At 39.3% G+C, this 15,890-nt stretch overlaps 1 protein-coding gene and 1 pseudogene across 1 annotated transcript in view; one reads left to right on the plus strand and one right to left on the minus strand.

Moving 5' to 3' along the window:
• LOC142216490 (gamma-crystallin-3-like) overlaps positions 1–15,890 on the minus strand; it is a 401,417-nt gene that overhangs the window by 209,125 nt on the left and 176,402 nt on the right. The window lies entirely within an intron of this gene.
• Positions 6,987–8,893, plus strand: LOC142216778 (gamma-crystallin-3-like; annotated as a pseudogene).

Below are 15,890 nucleotides of genomic sequence, written 5' to 3' on the forward strand. Positions count from 1 at the left end.
TGCAATTTTCAAAATGTGAAATTCTCTGCTTTTCAGGCAGATAGTCATACCATCCAAATACATGAATAAATATTATCTCCCATATCTCTGCTTTATATCGGCATCATCTTTTGATCGTCTTTTAATTCATTTTGGATGTTACAAGGCTTACAAGTGTAACAGCAATTTTCCAGATTTACAAGAAAATTCCTCAAACTAATTTTTTAGGGACCACTTCAGTTCTGAAAGGAATTATAAAGGCCTATATAATAGAAACCCCCATAAATCACCCCATTTTCAAAACTACACCCCTCAAATTATTCAAAACAGCATTTGGGATGTTTGTTAACCCTTTAAGCATTTCATAAGAATAAAAATAATATGGAGGTCAAATTTAGACATTTCATTTTTTTTCACTAATACATTCATTTAGACCTAAAATTAACACATTCACAAAGGGTTAAAGGAGAAAATGCATCTCACATTTTGTTATGCAATTTCTCCCGTGCACAGAAATACCCCACATGTGGGTGTAAACTGATTTTTGGGCACACGGCAGTGCACGAAAGGGAAGGAGTGACACTGGGTGTTTGAACAGCATATTTTGCTGGAATAATTTTCAGGCACCATGTCACATTTGCAGAGCCCTTAGCGTACCAAAACAATGGAAACCCCCCAAAAGTGACCCCATTTTAGAATCTACACCCCTCACGGAATTCATCAAGGGGTATAGTGAGCATTTAGACCGTACAGTTGTTTCACAGATTTTACTAACATTGGAATGTGTAAAAGAAAAATTACTAAAATGTCACTTTATCCCCAAAGTTTTCATTTTCACAAGGGGTTAAAGGAGTAAAAGCCCCCCAAAGTTTGTTAAACAATTTATCCTGAACACGGCAATACCCCATATGTGGCCATATTCTGCTGTATGGGAACATGGTGGGGCTCAGAATGGAAGGAGCGCTATTTTGCTTTTGGATGGCAGATTTTGCTGGAATAATTTTTAGGTGCCATGTCGCATTAGCAGAGCCCCTAGAGTACCAATACAGTGGAAACCCCCTAAAAGTGACCCCATTTTGGAAACTACACCCCCCACAAAACATATCAAAGGGTAGAGTGAGCATTTTGACCCTACAGCTGTTTCACAGATTTTATTAACATTGGGACATGAAAATGAAAATTTACTTTTTTTCCAACAAACTGTCAATTTAGCCCCAAATTTTTCATTTTCACAAGAGGATAAAGGAAAAAAAGCTCCCTAAAGTTCGTTACACAATTTCTCCTGAACACAGAAATGCCCCATATGTGGTAATAATCTACTGTATGGGAACATGGCGGGGCTCAGAATGGAAAGAGCGCTATTTGGCTTTTGAAGGGCAGATTCTGCTGGAATATTTTTCAGGTGCCATGTCGCATTTGCAGAGCCCCTAGTGTACCAATAAAGTGGAAACCCCCTAAAAGTGACCCCATTTTGGAAACTACACCCCTCATAGAATTTATCTAGGGGTTTGGTGAGCATTTTGGCCTCACAGCTGATTCACAGATTTTATTAACAATGGGACGTAAAAATGAAAAATTACTTTTTTTTCCAATTAATCGTCCATTTAGCGCCATATTTTTAATTTTGCAAGTAGCTGAAGAATTAAAAGCCCCCCAGAGTTTGTTACACAATTTCTTCTTAACACGGCAATACCCCATATGTGGCCATAATCTGCTGTATGGGTATACGGTGGGGCTCAGAATGGAAAGAGCGTTATTTGGCTTTTAGAAAGCAGATGTGGCTGGAATAGTTCTCAGGTGCCATGTCGCATTAGCTGAGCCCCTAAAGTATCAATACAATGGAAACCCCCCATTGTGACCCCATTTTAGAAACTACACAGGTGACAGTAAACTGGAATTCACCAAGAAGTGACCCCATTTTGTAGGGACAATTTTAGGGCCTCTGCAAATGTGATGTGGTGTCCAAAAACAAAGAATATAAATCTGCACTCCAAAAGCACATATTGCTCCTTCACATCTGCGCCCTGCTGGGTACCCAAATAGCGGTGTATGCCCACATGTATGACACTGGTGTACCCCGGATAACGGACTTAATGCCATATGTGGGTATAAATGGCTGTTTGGGCACAGCCGGGCACAGAAGGGAAGGAGCGCTATTTTGGTTTTTGGAGCACAGTTTGGTTTTAGGACACCATGCCACTTTTGCAAAGCCCCTGAATTGCCAATAAAGTGGAATCCGCAGACATGTCACCCCATTTTGGACACTAGCCCACTCATGGGATTTATCAAGTGGTGTAGCGAGCATTTTTAACCCCTGAGTGTTGCATTTATTTAGTTTCCAGAAATGAAATCACAGCTGATAATGAGAAGTTAAAAATGAAAAATTTCCAGAGATTCGCCATTTTAGTGCCCGATATGTTGTGCCCAACTTATGTCAGCAGAGACACTCCAAAAACTGGTAAGCGGGTATCCCGGGCACAACAGCTTTTAGAGCGTTCATCTCTGATACAAGGCGGGCACAACATATTACGCACTGAAATGACGTATTCCTGGAAAAATGGTCATTTTCACCTTTCACAATCAGCTTCGTATTCATTTATGGATAATAAGTTATAGCAACACTTGGGGGTTAAAAATGCTCTCTGTACCCCTGGAGAAATCCTTCAGGGGTGTAGTTTCCAAAATAAGGTCTCATATCAGGGGATTCCACTTTACTGGCGTTTCAGATCTACAAAAGTGTCATGGCATCCAAAAACCAAACCGTCTGTGCTCCAAAAACCCAATAACCCTTCTTCCCTTTTGCGTCCAGCTGTGCCCTAATATCAGTTTATACTCACATATGACATTACGTCCGATATAACGGGTACACCAGTGTCATACATGTGTCATAAACTGCAGTTTGGGCGCACAGCAGGGCGCAGAAGCGAAGGAGCGCGATGCGGCTTTTGGAGTACAGATTTTGATGTTTGGTATCTGGACGCCATGTCATGTTTGTAGAGCCTGTAAGGTACCAGAAAAGTGGATTCCCCAAAGGAGTGACCCCATTTTGAAAACTGCACCCCTCAAAGAATTTATCAGGGGGTGTAGTGAGTATTAGTATCCGGACGTGACTGCACAGCGGATGGCGAAGAGGGAATATATAAGCTGTGCGGAGAACATTGCAGACACCAAATTCCCTACTATGTCCCAGTAGCTCCTATGATTGGGGGAGTCACTCTGGGGGTCACTTTGGGGGTCACTTCTGGTGTTTTTTCGCTCATAAGCTGTAAATCTGGGGTGTCCCCTGATATTCGCTCGCACAGCTTATATATTCCCTATCTGCCGCAGCCAGTTGTGTTCTAATAATTTGGCGATTTTTGGGGGGTTTTGCCTTGACATTGCTAGATGCTATATTTTCTTTATTTTTCTGGTGACATGGCCATATAAGGGCTTGTTGTTTGCAGGATGAGATGCATTTTGTAATGGCACCATCTTTGGGTGCCTACAACTTACTGATTACATTTTATTAACTCTTTCTTGCTGGATTAAAAAAAAAAAAAATCAATCCTGCATTGAGTTTTACATTTTAAATTTTTCGCCATGCAGCGTACAGCATAAGTAACATGTGTCCTTTATTCTGCGGGTCGGTACGGTTACAGCGATACCTCATTTATGTTATTTTTTTATGCGATACTAAGTCTGCAGAACAAAAACACATTTGGGGACATAAATCAGTGATTTTTGCATCGCCATCTTCTGAGAGGCGTAACATTTTTATTTTTCGGTTGACAGTGTTGGTTGAGGGCTTATTTTTTGCGGGAAAATGTGCGCTTTTTATTGGCACTGTTGTGGGGTGAATATGACTTTTTGATCACTTTTTATAGCATATTTTGTAGGATGAGATGGCAAAAAATCATTATTTCCGGCGAGTTTTTTCCGTTTTTTTTTCCCGACGTTCACCGTGTACATTAAATATTATTTCAGTTTTATTGTACAGGTTGTTACGGACGCGGCGGTACCAAATATGCATTGCTTTTTTTAATTTTTAGTGCTTTTTTTTTATATAATTCATTTTGTATAGAAAAAAGGGATTTTTGGACTTTAGAACTTTATTACTTTTTTCATACACTTTATTTATTTTTTTATAACTTTTTTTTAACTTTTTCATGTGTCCCTTTAGGACACTTGAATCAGTTGATGCTTTGATGAAAGCATCAGCTGATTCTACACAGTAGCAGACAGGACACGAGCAGGACATGAGCCTGCTCGTGTCCTGTAAGCTGCAGAGGAAGTGAGCTGCATCGCTCACTTCCTCCACCGCCTGGCAGGATCACCAGGTATGTGGGGGCTCCGGTAGTCTGGGGTCACTGGCCAGACCCCAGACTACCTTGTACTGACATCGGCACCCCCCGATCTCGCCGCGGGGGGTGCCGATCTGGTTAACTTGTCGGCGGATCCCTTTCGATCGCGCCGCGATGTTTGACGGCGCGATCGAAAGGGTTAACACGTCCAGTCGGACTCAGTTCCGACTGGACGTTATGGAGGAAGGGGTTAGGTGTTAGTAACACCTAACCCCTGTCCCCCCCGCACCCCTCCCCCCGCCAGAAAGGTACCTAAAGGCCGGACGTATTTCGGCAATAGTCCGGTCTTTAGGTACCAGCACATGAGGCCGTAAATTTACGTACGGCGGTCCTCATGTGGTTAACCCCTTAAGGACCAGGCCATTTTTTGGTTTCGCATTTTCGTTTTTCCCTCCTCACATTTCAAGAGCCATAACTTTTTCATTTTTCAGTTCACAGAGTCACATGATGGCTTATTGTTTGCGGGACAAATTGTACTTTGTAATGGCACCATTCAATATGCTGTGCAATGTACTGGGAAGCTGGAAAAAAATTCAGAATGAGGCGCAATTGGAGAAAAAATGCATTTGCGCCATTTTCTTATGGGTTTAATTTTTACAGCATTCACTGTTTGGTACAAATGACATGTTACCTGTGTTCTACGTGTCAGTACAAACGCGGTGATACCAAATTTATATAGTATTTGAAATGTTTTGATACTTTTAAAAAAATGATAAACTTTGCAAAATAGAAAAAAAAAATTGTGTCATTATGTTCTAACACCTGTAACTTTTTCATATTTCCATGTATGGAGCTGGTTGTGGTGTCTTTTTATGCAGGACAAGATGATGTTTCTATTGATACCATTTGGGGAAAGATCCGATGGTTTGATCACTTTTTATTCAATTTTTTATAGGAGGCAAAGTGTTGAAAAAAACGCTTTTTGGCTGTTTTTATTTTTTTTGCCGCTACGCCGTTCGCAGTACGGGATAAATGTTTTAATATTCTAATAGTTCAGGCATTTTGGAGCGCAGGGATACCTAATATGTTTATGTTTAATGTTCTTTAATTACTTTTATAGCTGATCTAGGGAAAGGGGGGTGATTTGAACTTTTATATTTTTTTTATTTTTTTAATACTTTTAAAAACTTTTTTCTTCTGTTACATTTATGATCAGACCCCTTAGGTACCTTGAAACCTAGGGAGTCTGATCGCTCATACTATTCACTGCAATACTACAGTATTGCAGTGAATAGGAAAATCCCAGCACTTCTATTAGACGATGCCTCTGGCATCGTCTAATAGATCTAGTGCAGAGACAAGCCTGGAAGCCTTCAATAGGCTTCCGGCTGTCATAGCAACCGATCACCGCCCTCTTGTGACGTTCAGGAGGGCGGCGATCGGCAAAACATGGCGGCGCCCATGCCGCCGGCGCCGTTTACACACTGCGGTCACGTTTGACCGCAGTGTGTAAAGGGTTAACAGCAGCGATCGGCTCGGGCACCGACCGCTGCTGTTAGTGGCAGGTCCTGGCTGTATTATACAGCCGGCATCTGCCGTGTATGGAGCGAGCTCAGCGTGTGAGCTCGCTCCATACATCCCCATGCGACCCATGACGTACAGTGATATTATGATGTTCATTGCAGAAATGTTTAGGCACAGGAAGGTCCATTCTCTGTTCTCTAATTGTATGGCGATGTGCGTTCATTCTCATTCTGAGCTTCTGACTGGTCTCTCCAACATACAGATTTTCAGTGGAACATTTGGTGCGCATTATTAAATACACTACATTAGGTGTGTTACAGGTGAACGTACCTGGGATTTTATATTCCCTGTTAGAGTTTGGTATCTCTATCCTGTCAGTGGTCAGTGTGAGGGCAGTATGTGGAGGCGGGGTCCAGATATTAAATTTACACCGAGGGCGGGTTCACATTTGCACCTGGTCTCCACTTTAGCCAATGGGTTTCTGTCTTCTGCACCAAGAAACTGGACAGGGGACGGAAACCCAGCGGTCAGTTTTCAAACCCATTCACTTGAATGGGTTTGCAAAGTGACTACCCGTGTGCATCTTCTGCCTGTCCATGGCATAACCGTTTCTGTCCTCTGTCCAGTTTCTTAGGGAAGAAGATGGAAACCCACCGGATTGGCTAAAGTGGAGACCGGGATTCACTGATCCTCTGAAGTATTGCGAATATGTTGGCAGAATATAAATGAAGTTATTATCATTACTTATTATATGATAATTTTTTGGTACATTATCAAATGAAAAATCCAAGGCAAGCTGTGATATATTTTTTAACTGAAAAAAAAAAAGAAACTTTTTATTGAACATGTTGAAGTTAAGTTTTTCTTTTATAGGACCATACAGCAAGTATTCAAAGCTATACATTTTTCTCAACACTCTCAGATGGCAGAATGGTGATTGATAAAGTGACAGAGAATGTGGTCAGCTGTAACTATAAAGCTAAAAGTTGTCTGCATTTAGCTTTTAAAATTTGGTGAAAGGAAAAAACTGCAACACAAGTCATAGAGAACAATGAACACTGTAGTACAGGTAAAAAGCTATTCATTCTAACTAGCTGACACATAATTCTGTGTGTAGCTGGTGCAGTACAGGATGTATATAAGGGCTTTCTCCACCCAGTCAGGTAGCAGTTATTGGGAGAACAAGGTGGTAACGTAATCATCATGAGCAAGGTAAGAAAATACTATAAGTCTTGAACTACAGGGTTCTTCTAGTAATTTTCATTTGAATGTTTTTCTTTTTAAATGATAGAACTTGTAACAATCATCTATGATGTTTTTTCATACTTTCATAAAATATATTACAATAGTAAAATAATACATTTATTTTTGTGTAGTTATATTGTTGCTGTTACACTTATTTTCACACTTGAATTTTATAGATTATTTTCTACGAGGACAGAAACTTCCAGGGTCGCTCATATGAGTGTCACTCTGAATGCCCAGATTTGTCGTCATACTTCAGACGTTGCAACTCTATCCGTGTAGAAAGTGGAAACTGGATCCTATACGAACACACCAACTACAGAGGACACCAGTACTTTCTCCATAGAGGAGAGTATCCTGACTTTCAGCAATGGATGGGTTACAATGACTCCATTAGATCTTGCCGCATAAGCCCCCAGGTCAGTTGATAAAGCAATTTATCATTAAATCACATTTTACTTTACGACAGGATTTTTAGTATCACTGCATCACTATGATTTAAAATATTGTGCCCATTGCAATTTATATCAAAGGGCCACAAATTTTAATGACAAGAAACTGGATGGGAATCTCATGGGAATTAATAGAAAAATGGATTCTATGTCCAAATGTAATCCATATTGGCAGATTTACTAATCTGTATATTTTGTATACAGTGTAAATTTAGACATATCTAAGTGTGTACATCATTATTAAACTGAAATTAAAGTTAGCAATTCAAGTTCAAAAGTCAGTATAAATCATCCTCTTATATTCTACCAATATTCAGTAGGACACAGTTTTAATAACATTATTCCATGCAGAGTGAATATTTTTTTATAATTTTTTTGGGAGTATCAGCTTGTGAACCAAGATGGTCCTAAACAGAATAAACCCAAATTCCCATGGACAAAACAATGGTATCAAACAACCTAAACAAATAAAGATCAAAAGATCAGCTCATAGTCAATATTGAAAATATTATAGGTGGGGTAATGGAGGTGCCAGGAAACTGGCTCCATATGAAAGCAATATCTAGAAGAAAATGACTAAAAGTTTGAGTTTTTATGGAAAAGTTGTCTGGAGACTTTTATTAACTTACTGGGGGTATTTGCCTGTGCTATGGGGGCTGACTTTATTATAGTCATTTAGGCCCCACAGCACAGAAAACTCCTTGTGAAAATGGAAGGGGAGGAAGAAGGAAAAGCAACCCATTGGACAAGGGCCAGTTTCAATCATGCGGCCTAGGGTCAAAACTAGCAGAGAATCAGCTGGCCAAAGACAGTTAAACAAATGTTTCCAACAAATCTCTTTACAATGGATATGTAAGCTATTGGAGAGAGGTGGCCCAGTCCACACTGACCCCATGGTTGTTACATACCAAGACCTTGTCCAGGATTTATCACCTCAGAGGAACTTAAGTGGTTGAAAACTGAGGGGTGAGGAATTGCACTAAGGTTCAGAGAATGCAAAATGCAGTAATGGAGACTAAATGTAATCTTTCCTGTCAAGAACCCTTTCTTCTTTTGGTTAGCAAAAAATACTGTAACTATACAAATTTGGATTCTATTAATATTGAAATATATACTATTTTGTTTACCAGCACCAAGGTTCATTCAGAATCAGAATCTATGAAAAAGAGGACTTTAGAGGTCAGATGATGGAGTTCACCGAAGATTGTCCTCATGTCTATGAGAGATTCCGCTACAATGACATTCATTCCTGCCATGTAAATGATGGATACTGGATGTTCTATGAGGAGCCCAACTACAGAGGACGTCAGTATTACCTGAGACCTGGAGAGTACAGGAGATACAGTGACTGGGGAGCTTCTAATCCCAGAATTGGTTCCTTCAGACGTGTCCATCACTTCCACTAACGTAGAAAAAAAGTGGAATTATAGTATTATGTAACCTCAGTCAGTACATATGTTGAAATACTCTTGTATTAAAATGAAAAAAACAATAAAGATTATTCACTGTATGAAAATTCCTGACCTTAACAGTGTTTCATTTTAGAGGATTATTTTATGCTTTTTTGATTCCCAAATTAAAATAATAAAATCTCTCTCTTTTGAAAATGGCTTGTGAGGTTAACTAATATATCTATTGTATAAACACATAGACTAGGGCTAATTCCAAAATAAGTAAATTATCCTAAAAAAGAGTAAATAAAAAGTTCTTCAAGGAAACACATTCAAACTTTGTTCAGATGTAACCTTAGATTTGAATCCAGATAATATTACCAGTAAATGAGCCAGCAGATTTTTTTTAATTTTTTTTTTTTGGATTTGACAGAATTATTGTCCATCATTCTTTACCATTTAATGCTAAGCAACCACTATTCCAACTTAACTTTTATTAAATACAATAGATAGGTGTACAGCCAAAAGTACCTAAAAAAAGGACCCAAAGTCCTAGTGAATGCTTGTAAAACCAATATAGTGAGCTCACCCACTAGCCAGCCATTGATCACGCACCCCTGTCTAAATAAGCCTGGTGTATGAAGTCTACATCAATTGCAATGTGAATACAAGCACCAGACCTCCTTCAATAATTGATATTCTAGTGAAATGAAGGCTCAGGGGATCAAATCAGTTAGAGGGCAAACAAAAAAATCAGGTTATAGCTCAGCCTGTCAGTTACAAATGCAGACTAAATGAACATTAATATAACCCCTGTCCAAAGGAATATAATTATGGACTAAAGGGTATGAGTCAAGGAGATGACCACCACAATATGCTCATACCTATGGGTAGACAATACCCCTACCAAAGTCTATAGGTTGGAACCCCAGGTACTCAATTTATGAATTACAAAGGTATAGCTGAAGACCAACGCTCAAAAACTAGTCAAGCTTCCTCTGAAAAAATTGTGCTAATTGAGATTATTGCACACTTACATAACAATTGGTAACCAGCAGTACTAAATTGGTTCCATACTAATATTGCATACTAATATTGATTGAACCCTGCTATTATTCATGCTTGGGAGTAGCCCTAACAAGCTTCTGATGAACCCCCAGCTAACTATAACTTGCTCAAAGCGTTTCACCATTACGGTTTCTCAAGAGTGATATATAAATAAAGCTAATAGTACTGCAGTGATAACTGCACTTCCCGGAGTCCTTGTGGTGGAGTCTGGGACTCAGGATAATCCTGAATCCCGGAGTCCAGGAGTCCAGGTGTGGTGGACTCCGGTACTCAGGAGGATAATGCCTATTAACGCCTATTAAATACAATAATGTTTAATGAAAGTTAAGTTTTAATAGGGTTTTTTTTAGTGAATGTGCTGATCACTTACATCTCCTCCACTGCTTGTGAATTTTAATGTTTTAAGGTCCCATGTTGCAGAAAAGTTGCTTTTTACATTGCAGATTTAGCTTCAGTTTCTATAACAAAACCAAAAGTGGATTGAGCAGACGAGCAAAGTATAAATTAAGCCTAGACATTTCCTATTCCTTCTGTATCAAGTACGTGGGGACATTGCCTATAAGTGGCAAAAATCCTAAAATAAATTGTAGTAGTTTTTAGTCAACAATGCTTTCGGATTTAGTTTTATAAAGTTGATTATGATTTATTGAGAAGCTTTTCGAATTAGATACCAAGTTGCCAAAATAGATATGTTTTATGTTTTAATATTGTGTACATTTTGTGTAACCATTTTCTTGTAGTTCTGTATATATAGAATATGTATTGTATCACAGACAGCTGGGTATGTTGCCACTGTGGCACTGTGCCAATCTCCAATTGTTAAATCTCATCTTCTTAAAGGGGCTCTATCAGCAAAATCATGCTGCTAGAGCCCCACATAGCCCCTTTAAAAAGGCTATTCAGGCACCAGTAAAGTTATATTAAACTACCCCCCCGTTTTAAAATAATAACCTAAAAAAGAATGTGCTCTACTTACGGATCGTGCATGCTGGGCGGGCATTCAGGGTGTGTCTTCATCTTCTTCCCCGCCTCTTCTTCCTCCGATGTCCTCCGGTCCCGTCCTCCTCCGGCGCTTGCTCGCGGACACTGATAAAAAAAAATAACCTGGGCGCATGCGCAGTAGGCGTAGTAGAAGCCGCATGCTACTGAGCATGCGCCCAAGCTATTTTTTTTTCTCAGTGTCCGCGAGCAAGCGCCGGAGGAGGACGGGACCCTAAGACATCGGAGGAAGAAGAGGCGGGGAAGAAGATGAAGTCACACCCTGAATGCCCGCCCAGGGTGCACGTTCAGTAAGTAGAGCACATTCTTTTTTAGGTTATTATTTTAAAACGTGGGGTTAGTGTAATATAACTTTACCGGTGCCTGAATAGCCAAAGGCTATTCACGCATATGTGGGGCTCTAGCAGCATGATTTTGCTGATAGAGCCCCTTTAAGAACATGCCCAAAAAACACCTAGAGGACACAACCTCATTTTTAAAAATAGGAGACATAGCAATAACTGTGAGATGCTTTAACTTTACCAAGTGGTTTTTTTTTATGACACATTGTAATTCATGTTAATGGTAAACATTGATCAATATTTTTTGTACTGATTTATAAAAAAAAAAAAAAAAAGGAAATTTGTAAAAAAAAAAATAGCAGTATTCAAATTGTGAAATGCCCTGCTTTTCAGAGGGATAGTCATGCAACCCAAATACATTAATAAATATTATCTATCATAACTTTGCTTTATATTAGCATCAACATTTAATTATCCTTTAATTTATTTTAATCATTAGCAGCCTTACAAATGTACATGCATTTTTTTTATATTTACAATTAAATTTTCCAATCTCATTTGTTAGGGTCTATTTTAATTCTGCAGGTGATTTTAATCCCCCCCCCCCCCATTATTCCTTTTTTAAAACTGTAGCTCTCAAATAATTCAAAACAGCATTTGAGAAGTTTGTAAACTCTTTAAGCATTTCAAAGGAATGAAACCAATATGGAGGTGAAACTTAGACATTTCCTATTTTCTTTTCAATAATACATTCATTAATATCTAAAAGTAATATATTCTCAAGGCGTTAAAGGAGAAAATGTGTCTCCCAGTTTGTTATGCAATTTCTCCCAAGGACTAAAATACTCCCCATATTGATGTAAACTGATGTTTGGGTACACGACAGTGCAACAAAGGGAAGCGCACCACTGAGCATCTGAAGAGCAGATTTTGATGGAATAGTTTTCAGGCGAGATGTCTCATTTGCAGAGCCCTTAAAGTACCAATACAATGGATACCCACATTTTGGAAACTAAACACCTCAAAAAATTTAGCAAGGGGTATAGTGAGCATTTTCATCCCACAGGTGTTTCACTGGTTTTAATGACATTGTAAATGAAAAATTACTAAAATGTAACTTTCTCCCCAACGTTTTCATTTTCAAAAGTATTTAAAGGAGTAAATCACCCCACAGTTTGTTAAACCATTCATCATGGACAGAGCAATACATTATATTTGACCATGATCTGTTGTATGGGTACGTGCCAGGGCTCAAAATGGAAAGAGGGCTATCTGGCTTTTGGAGGGCAGATTTTACTAGAATAGTTCTTGGGTGACATGTAATATATGCAGAACCACTAAAGTACCAGTACAATCTAAACCCCAAAAATGACCCATTTTTGAAACTACAACCCTCACAGAATTCATCAAGGGGTCAGCATTAGAGATGAGCGAACAGTGTTCTATCGAACTCATGTTCGATCGGATATTAGGCTGTTCGGCATGTTCGAATCGAATCGAACACCGCGTGGTAAAGTGCGCCATTACTCGATTCCCCTCCCACCTTCCCTGGCGCCTTTTTTGCTCCAATGGGACAGGAACTACGACACCGGTGACTTTGAAAAAAGTAGGCAAAACCCATTGGCTGCCGAAAACATGTGACCTCTAATTTAAAAGAACAGCGCCGCCCAGGTTCGCGTCATTCTGAGCTTGCAATTCACCGGGGACGGAGGTTTCCGTCCAGTTAGCTAGGGCTTAGAATCTGGGTAGGCAGGGACAGGCTAGGATAGGAAGGAGAAGACAACCAACAGCTCTTATAAGAGCTAAATTCCAGGGAGAATCTTGTCAGTGTAACGTGGCACTGACAGGCTCAATCGCCGCAACCCAGCTTTCCCAGCATCCTGAATGGAATACACTGACAGTGTATTCCCGTATACCCTATATATACACACCCCAAATCCCCGTTCCAATGGTGTGCCCCCCCACCTTCACCCCAGAAATACCCTGCAAGTCCCCTAGCAATAGAATTGGGGCTATATACACCCACTATTTTTGCTACTGCCATATAGTGCCATTGTCTGACTGGGAATTCCAAGAATATATTGGGTTTACAAATACCCACATTTCTTGCTACTGCCATATAGTGCCATTGTCTGACTGGGAATTCCAATAATATATTGGGTTTACAAATACCCTCATTTCTTGCTACTGCTATATAGTGCCAGTTTCTGACTGGGAATTCAAAGAATATATTGGGGTTACAAATACCCTCATTTCTTGCTACTGCTATATAGTGCCATTGTCTGACTGGGAATTCCAATAATATATTGGGTTTACAAATACCCTCATTTCTTGCTACTGCTATATAGTGCCATTGTCTGACTGGGAATTCCAATAATATATTGGGTTTACAAATACCCTCATTTCTTGCTACTGCCATATAGTGCCAGTTTCTGACTGGGAATTCAAAAGAATATATTGGGGTTACAAATACCCTCATTTCTTGCTACTGCCATATAGTGCCATTGTCTGACTGGGAATTCCAAGAATATATTGGGTTTACAAATACCCTCATTTCTTGCTACTGCCATATAGTGCCATTGTCTGACTGGGAATTCAAAGAATATATTGGGGTTACAAATACCCTCATTTCTTGCTACTGCCATATAGTGCCATTGTCTGACTGGGAATTCCAAGAATATATTGGGGTTACAAACACCATCATTTCTTGCTACTGCTATATAGTGCCATTGTCTGACTGGGAATTCAAAGAATATATTGGGGTTACAAATACCCTCATTTCTTGCTACTGCTATATAGTGCCATTGTCTGACTGGGAATTCAAAGAATATATTGGGGTTACAAATACCCTCATTTCTTGCTACTGCCATATAGTGCCATTGTCTGACTGGGAATTCAAAGAATATATTGGGGTTACAAATACCCTCATTTCTTGCTACTGCCATATAGTGCCATTGTCTGACTGGGAATTCAAGGAATATATTGGGTTTACAAATACCCTCATTTCTTGCTACTGCCATATAGTGCCATTGTCTGACTGGGAATTCCAAGAATATATTGGGTTTACAAATACCCTAATTTCTTGCTACTGCTATATAGTGCCTTTGTCTGACTGGGAATTCCAATAATATATTGGGTTTACAAATACCCTCATTTCTTGCTACTGCTATATAGTGCCATTGTCTGACTGGGAATTCCAATAATATATTGGGTTTACAAATACCCTCATTTCTTGCTACTGCCATATAGTGCCAGTTTCTGACTGGGAATTCAAAGAATATATTGGGTTTACAAATACCCTCATTTCTTGCTACTGCTATATAGTGCCTTTGTCTGACTGGGAATTCAAAGAATATATTGGGTTTACAAATACCCTCATTTCTTGCTACTGCCATATAGTGCCAGTTTCTGACTGGGAATTCAAAGAATATATTGGGTTTACAAATACCCTCATTTCTTGCTACTGCCATATAGTGCCAGTTTCTGACTGGGAATTCAAAGAATATATTGGGTTTACAAATACCCTCATTTCTTGCTACTGCTATATAGTGCCTTTGTCTGACTGGGAATTCAAAGAATATATTGGGGTTACAAATGCCCTCATTTCTTGCTACTGCCATATAGTGCCATTGTCTGACTGGGAATTCAAAGAATATATTGGGTTTACAAATACCCTCATTTCTTGCTACTGCCATATAGTGCCATTGTCTGACTGGGAATTCAAAGAATATATTGGGTTTACAAATACCCTCATTTCTTGCTACTGCTATATAGTGCCTTTGTCTGACTGGGAATTCAAAGAATATATTGGGGTTACAAATACCCTCATTTCTTGCTACTGCCATATAGTGCCACTGTCTGACTGGGAATTCAAAGAATATATTGGGGTTACAAATACCCTCATTTCTTGCTACTGCCATATAGTGCCATTGTCTGACTGGGAATTCAAGGAATATGTTGGGTTTACAAATACCCTCATTTCTTGCTACTGCCATATAGTGCCAGTTTCTGACTGGGAATTCAAAGAATATATTGGGTTTACAAATACTCTCATTTCTTGCTACTGCTATATAGTGCCTTTGTCTGACTGGGAATTCAAAGAATATATTGGGGTTACAAATACCCTCATTTCTTGCTACTGCTATATAGTGCCATTGTCTGACTGGGAATTCAAAGAATATATTGGGGTTACAAATACCCTCATTTCTTGCTACTGCCATATAGTGCCATTGTCTGACTGGGAATTCAAAGAATATATTGGGGTTACAAATACCCTCATTTCTTGCTACTGCCATATAGTGCCATTGTCTGACTGGGAAATCAAGGAATATATTGGGTTTACAAATACCCTCATTTCTTGCTACTGCCATATAGTGCCATTGTCTGACTGGGAATTCCAAGAATATATTGGGTTTACAAATACCCTCATTTCTTGCTACTGCTATATAGTGCCTTTGTCTGACTGGGAATTCCAATAATATATTGGGTTTACAAATACCCTCATTTCTTGCTACTGCTATATAGTGCCATTGTCTGACTGGGAATTCCAATAATATATTGGGTTTACAAATACCCTCATTTCTTGCTACTGCCATATAGTGCCAGTTTCTGACTGGGAATTCAAAGAATATATTGGGTTTACAAATACCCTCATTTCTTGCTACTGCTATA

This window comes from Leptodactylus fuscus, chromosome 8, assembly GCF_031893055.1.
Source record: "Leptodactylus fuscus isolate aLepFus1 chromosome 8, aLepFus1.hap2, whole genome shotgun sequence".
Classification (NCBI taxonomy): Eukaryota; Metazoa; Chordata; class Amphibia; order Anura; family Leptodactylidae; genus Leptodactylus; species Leptodactylus fuscus.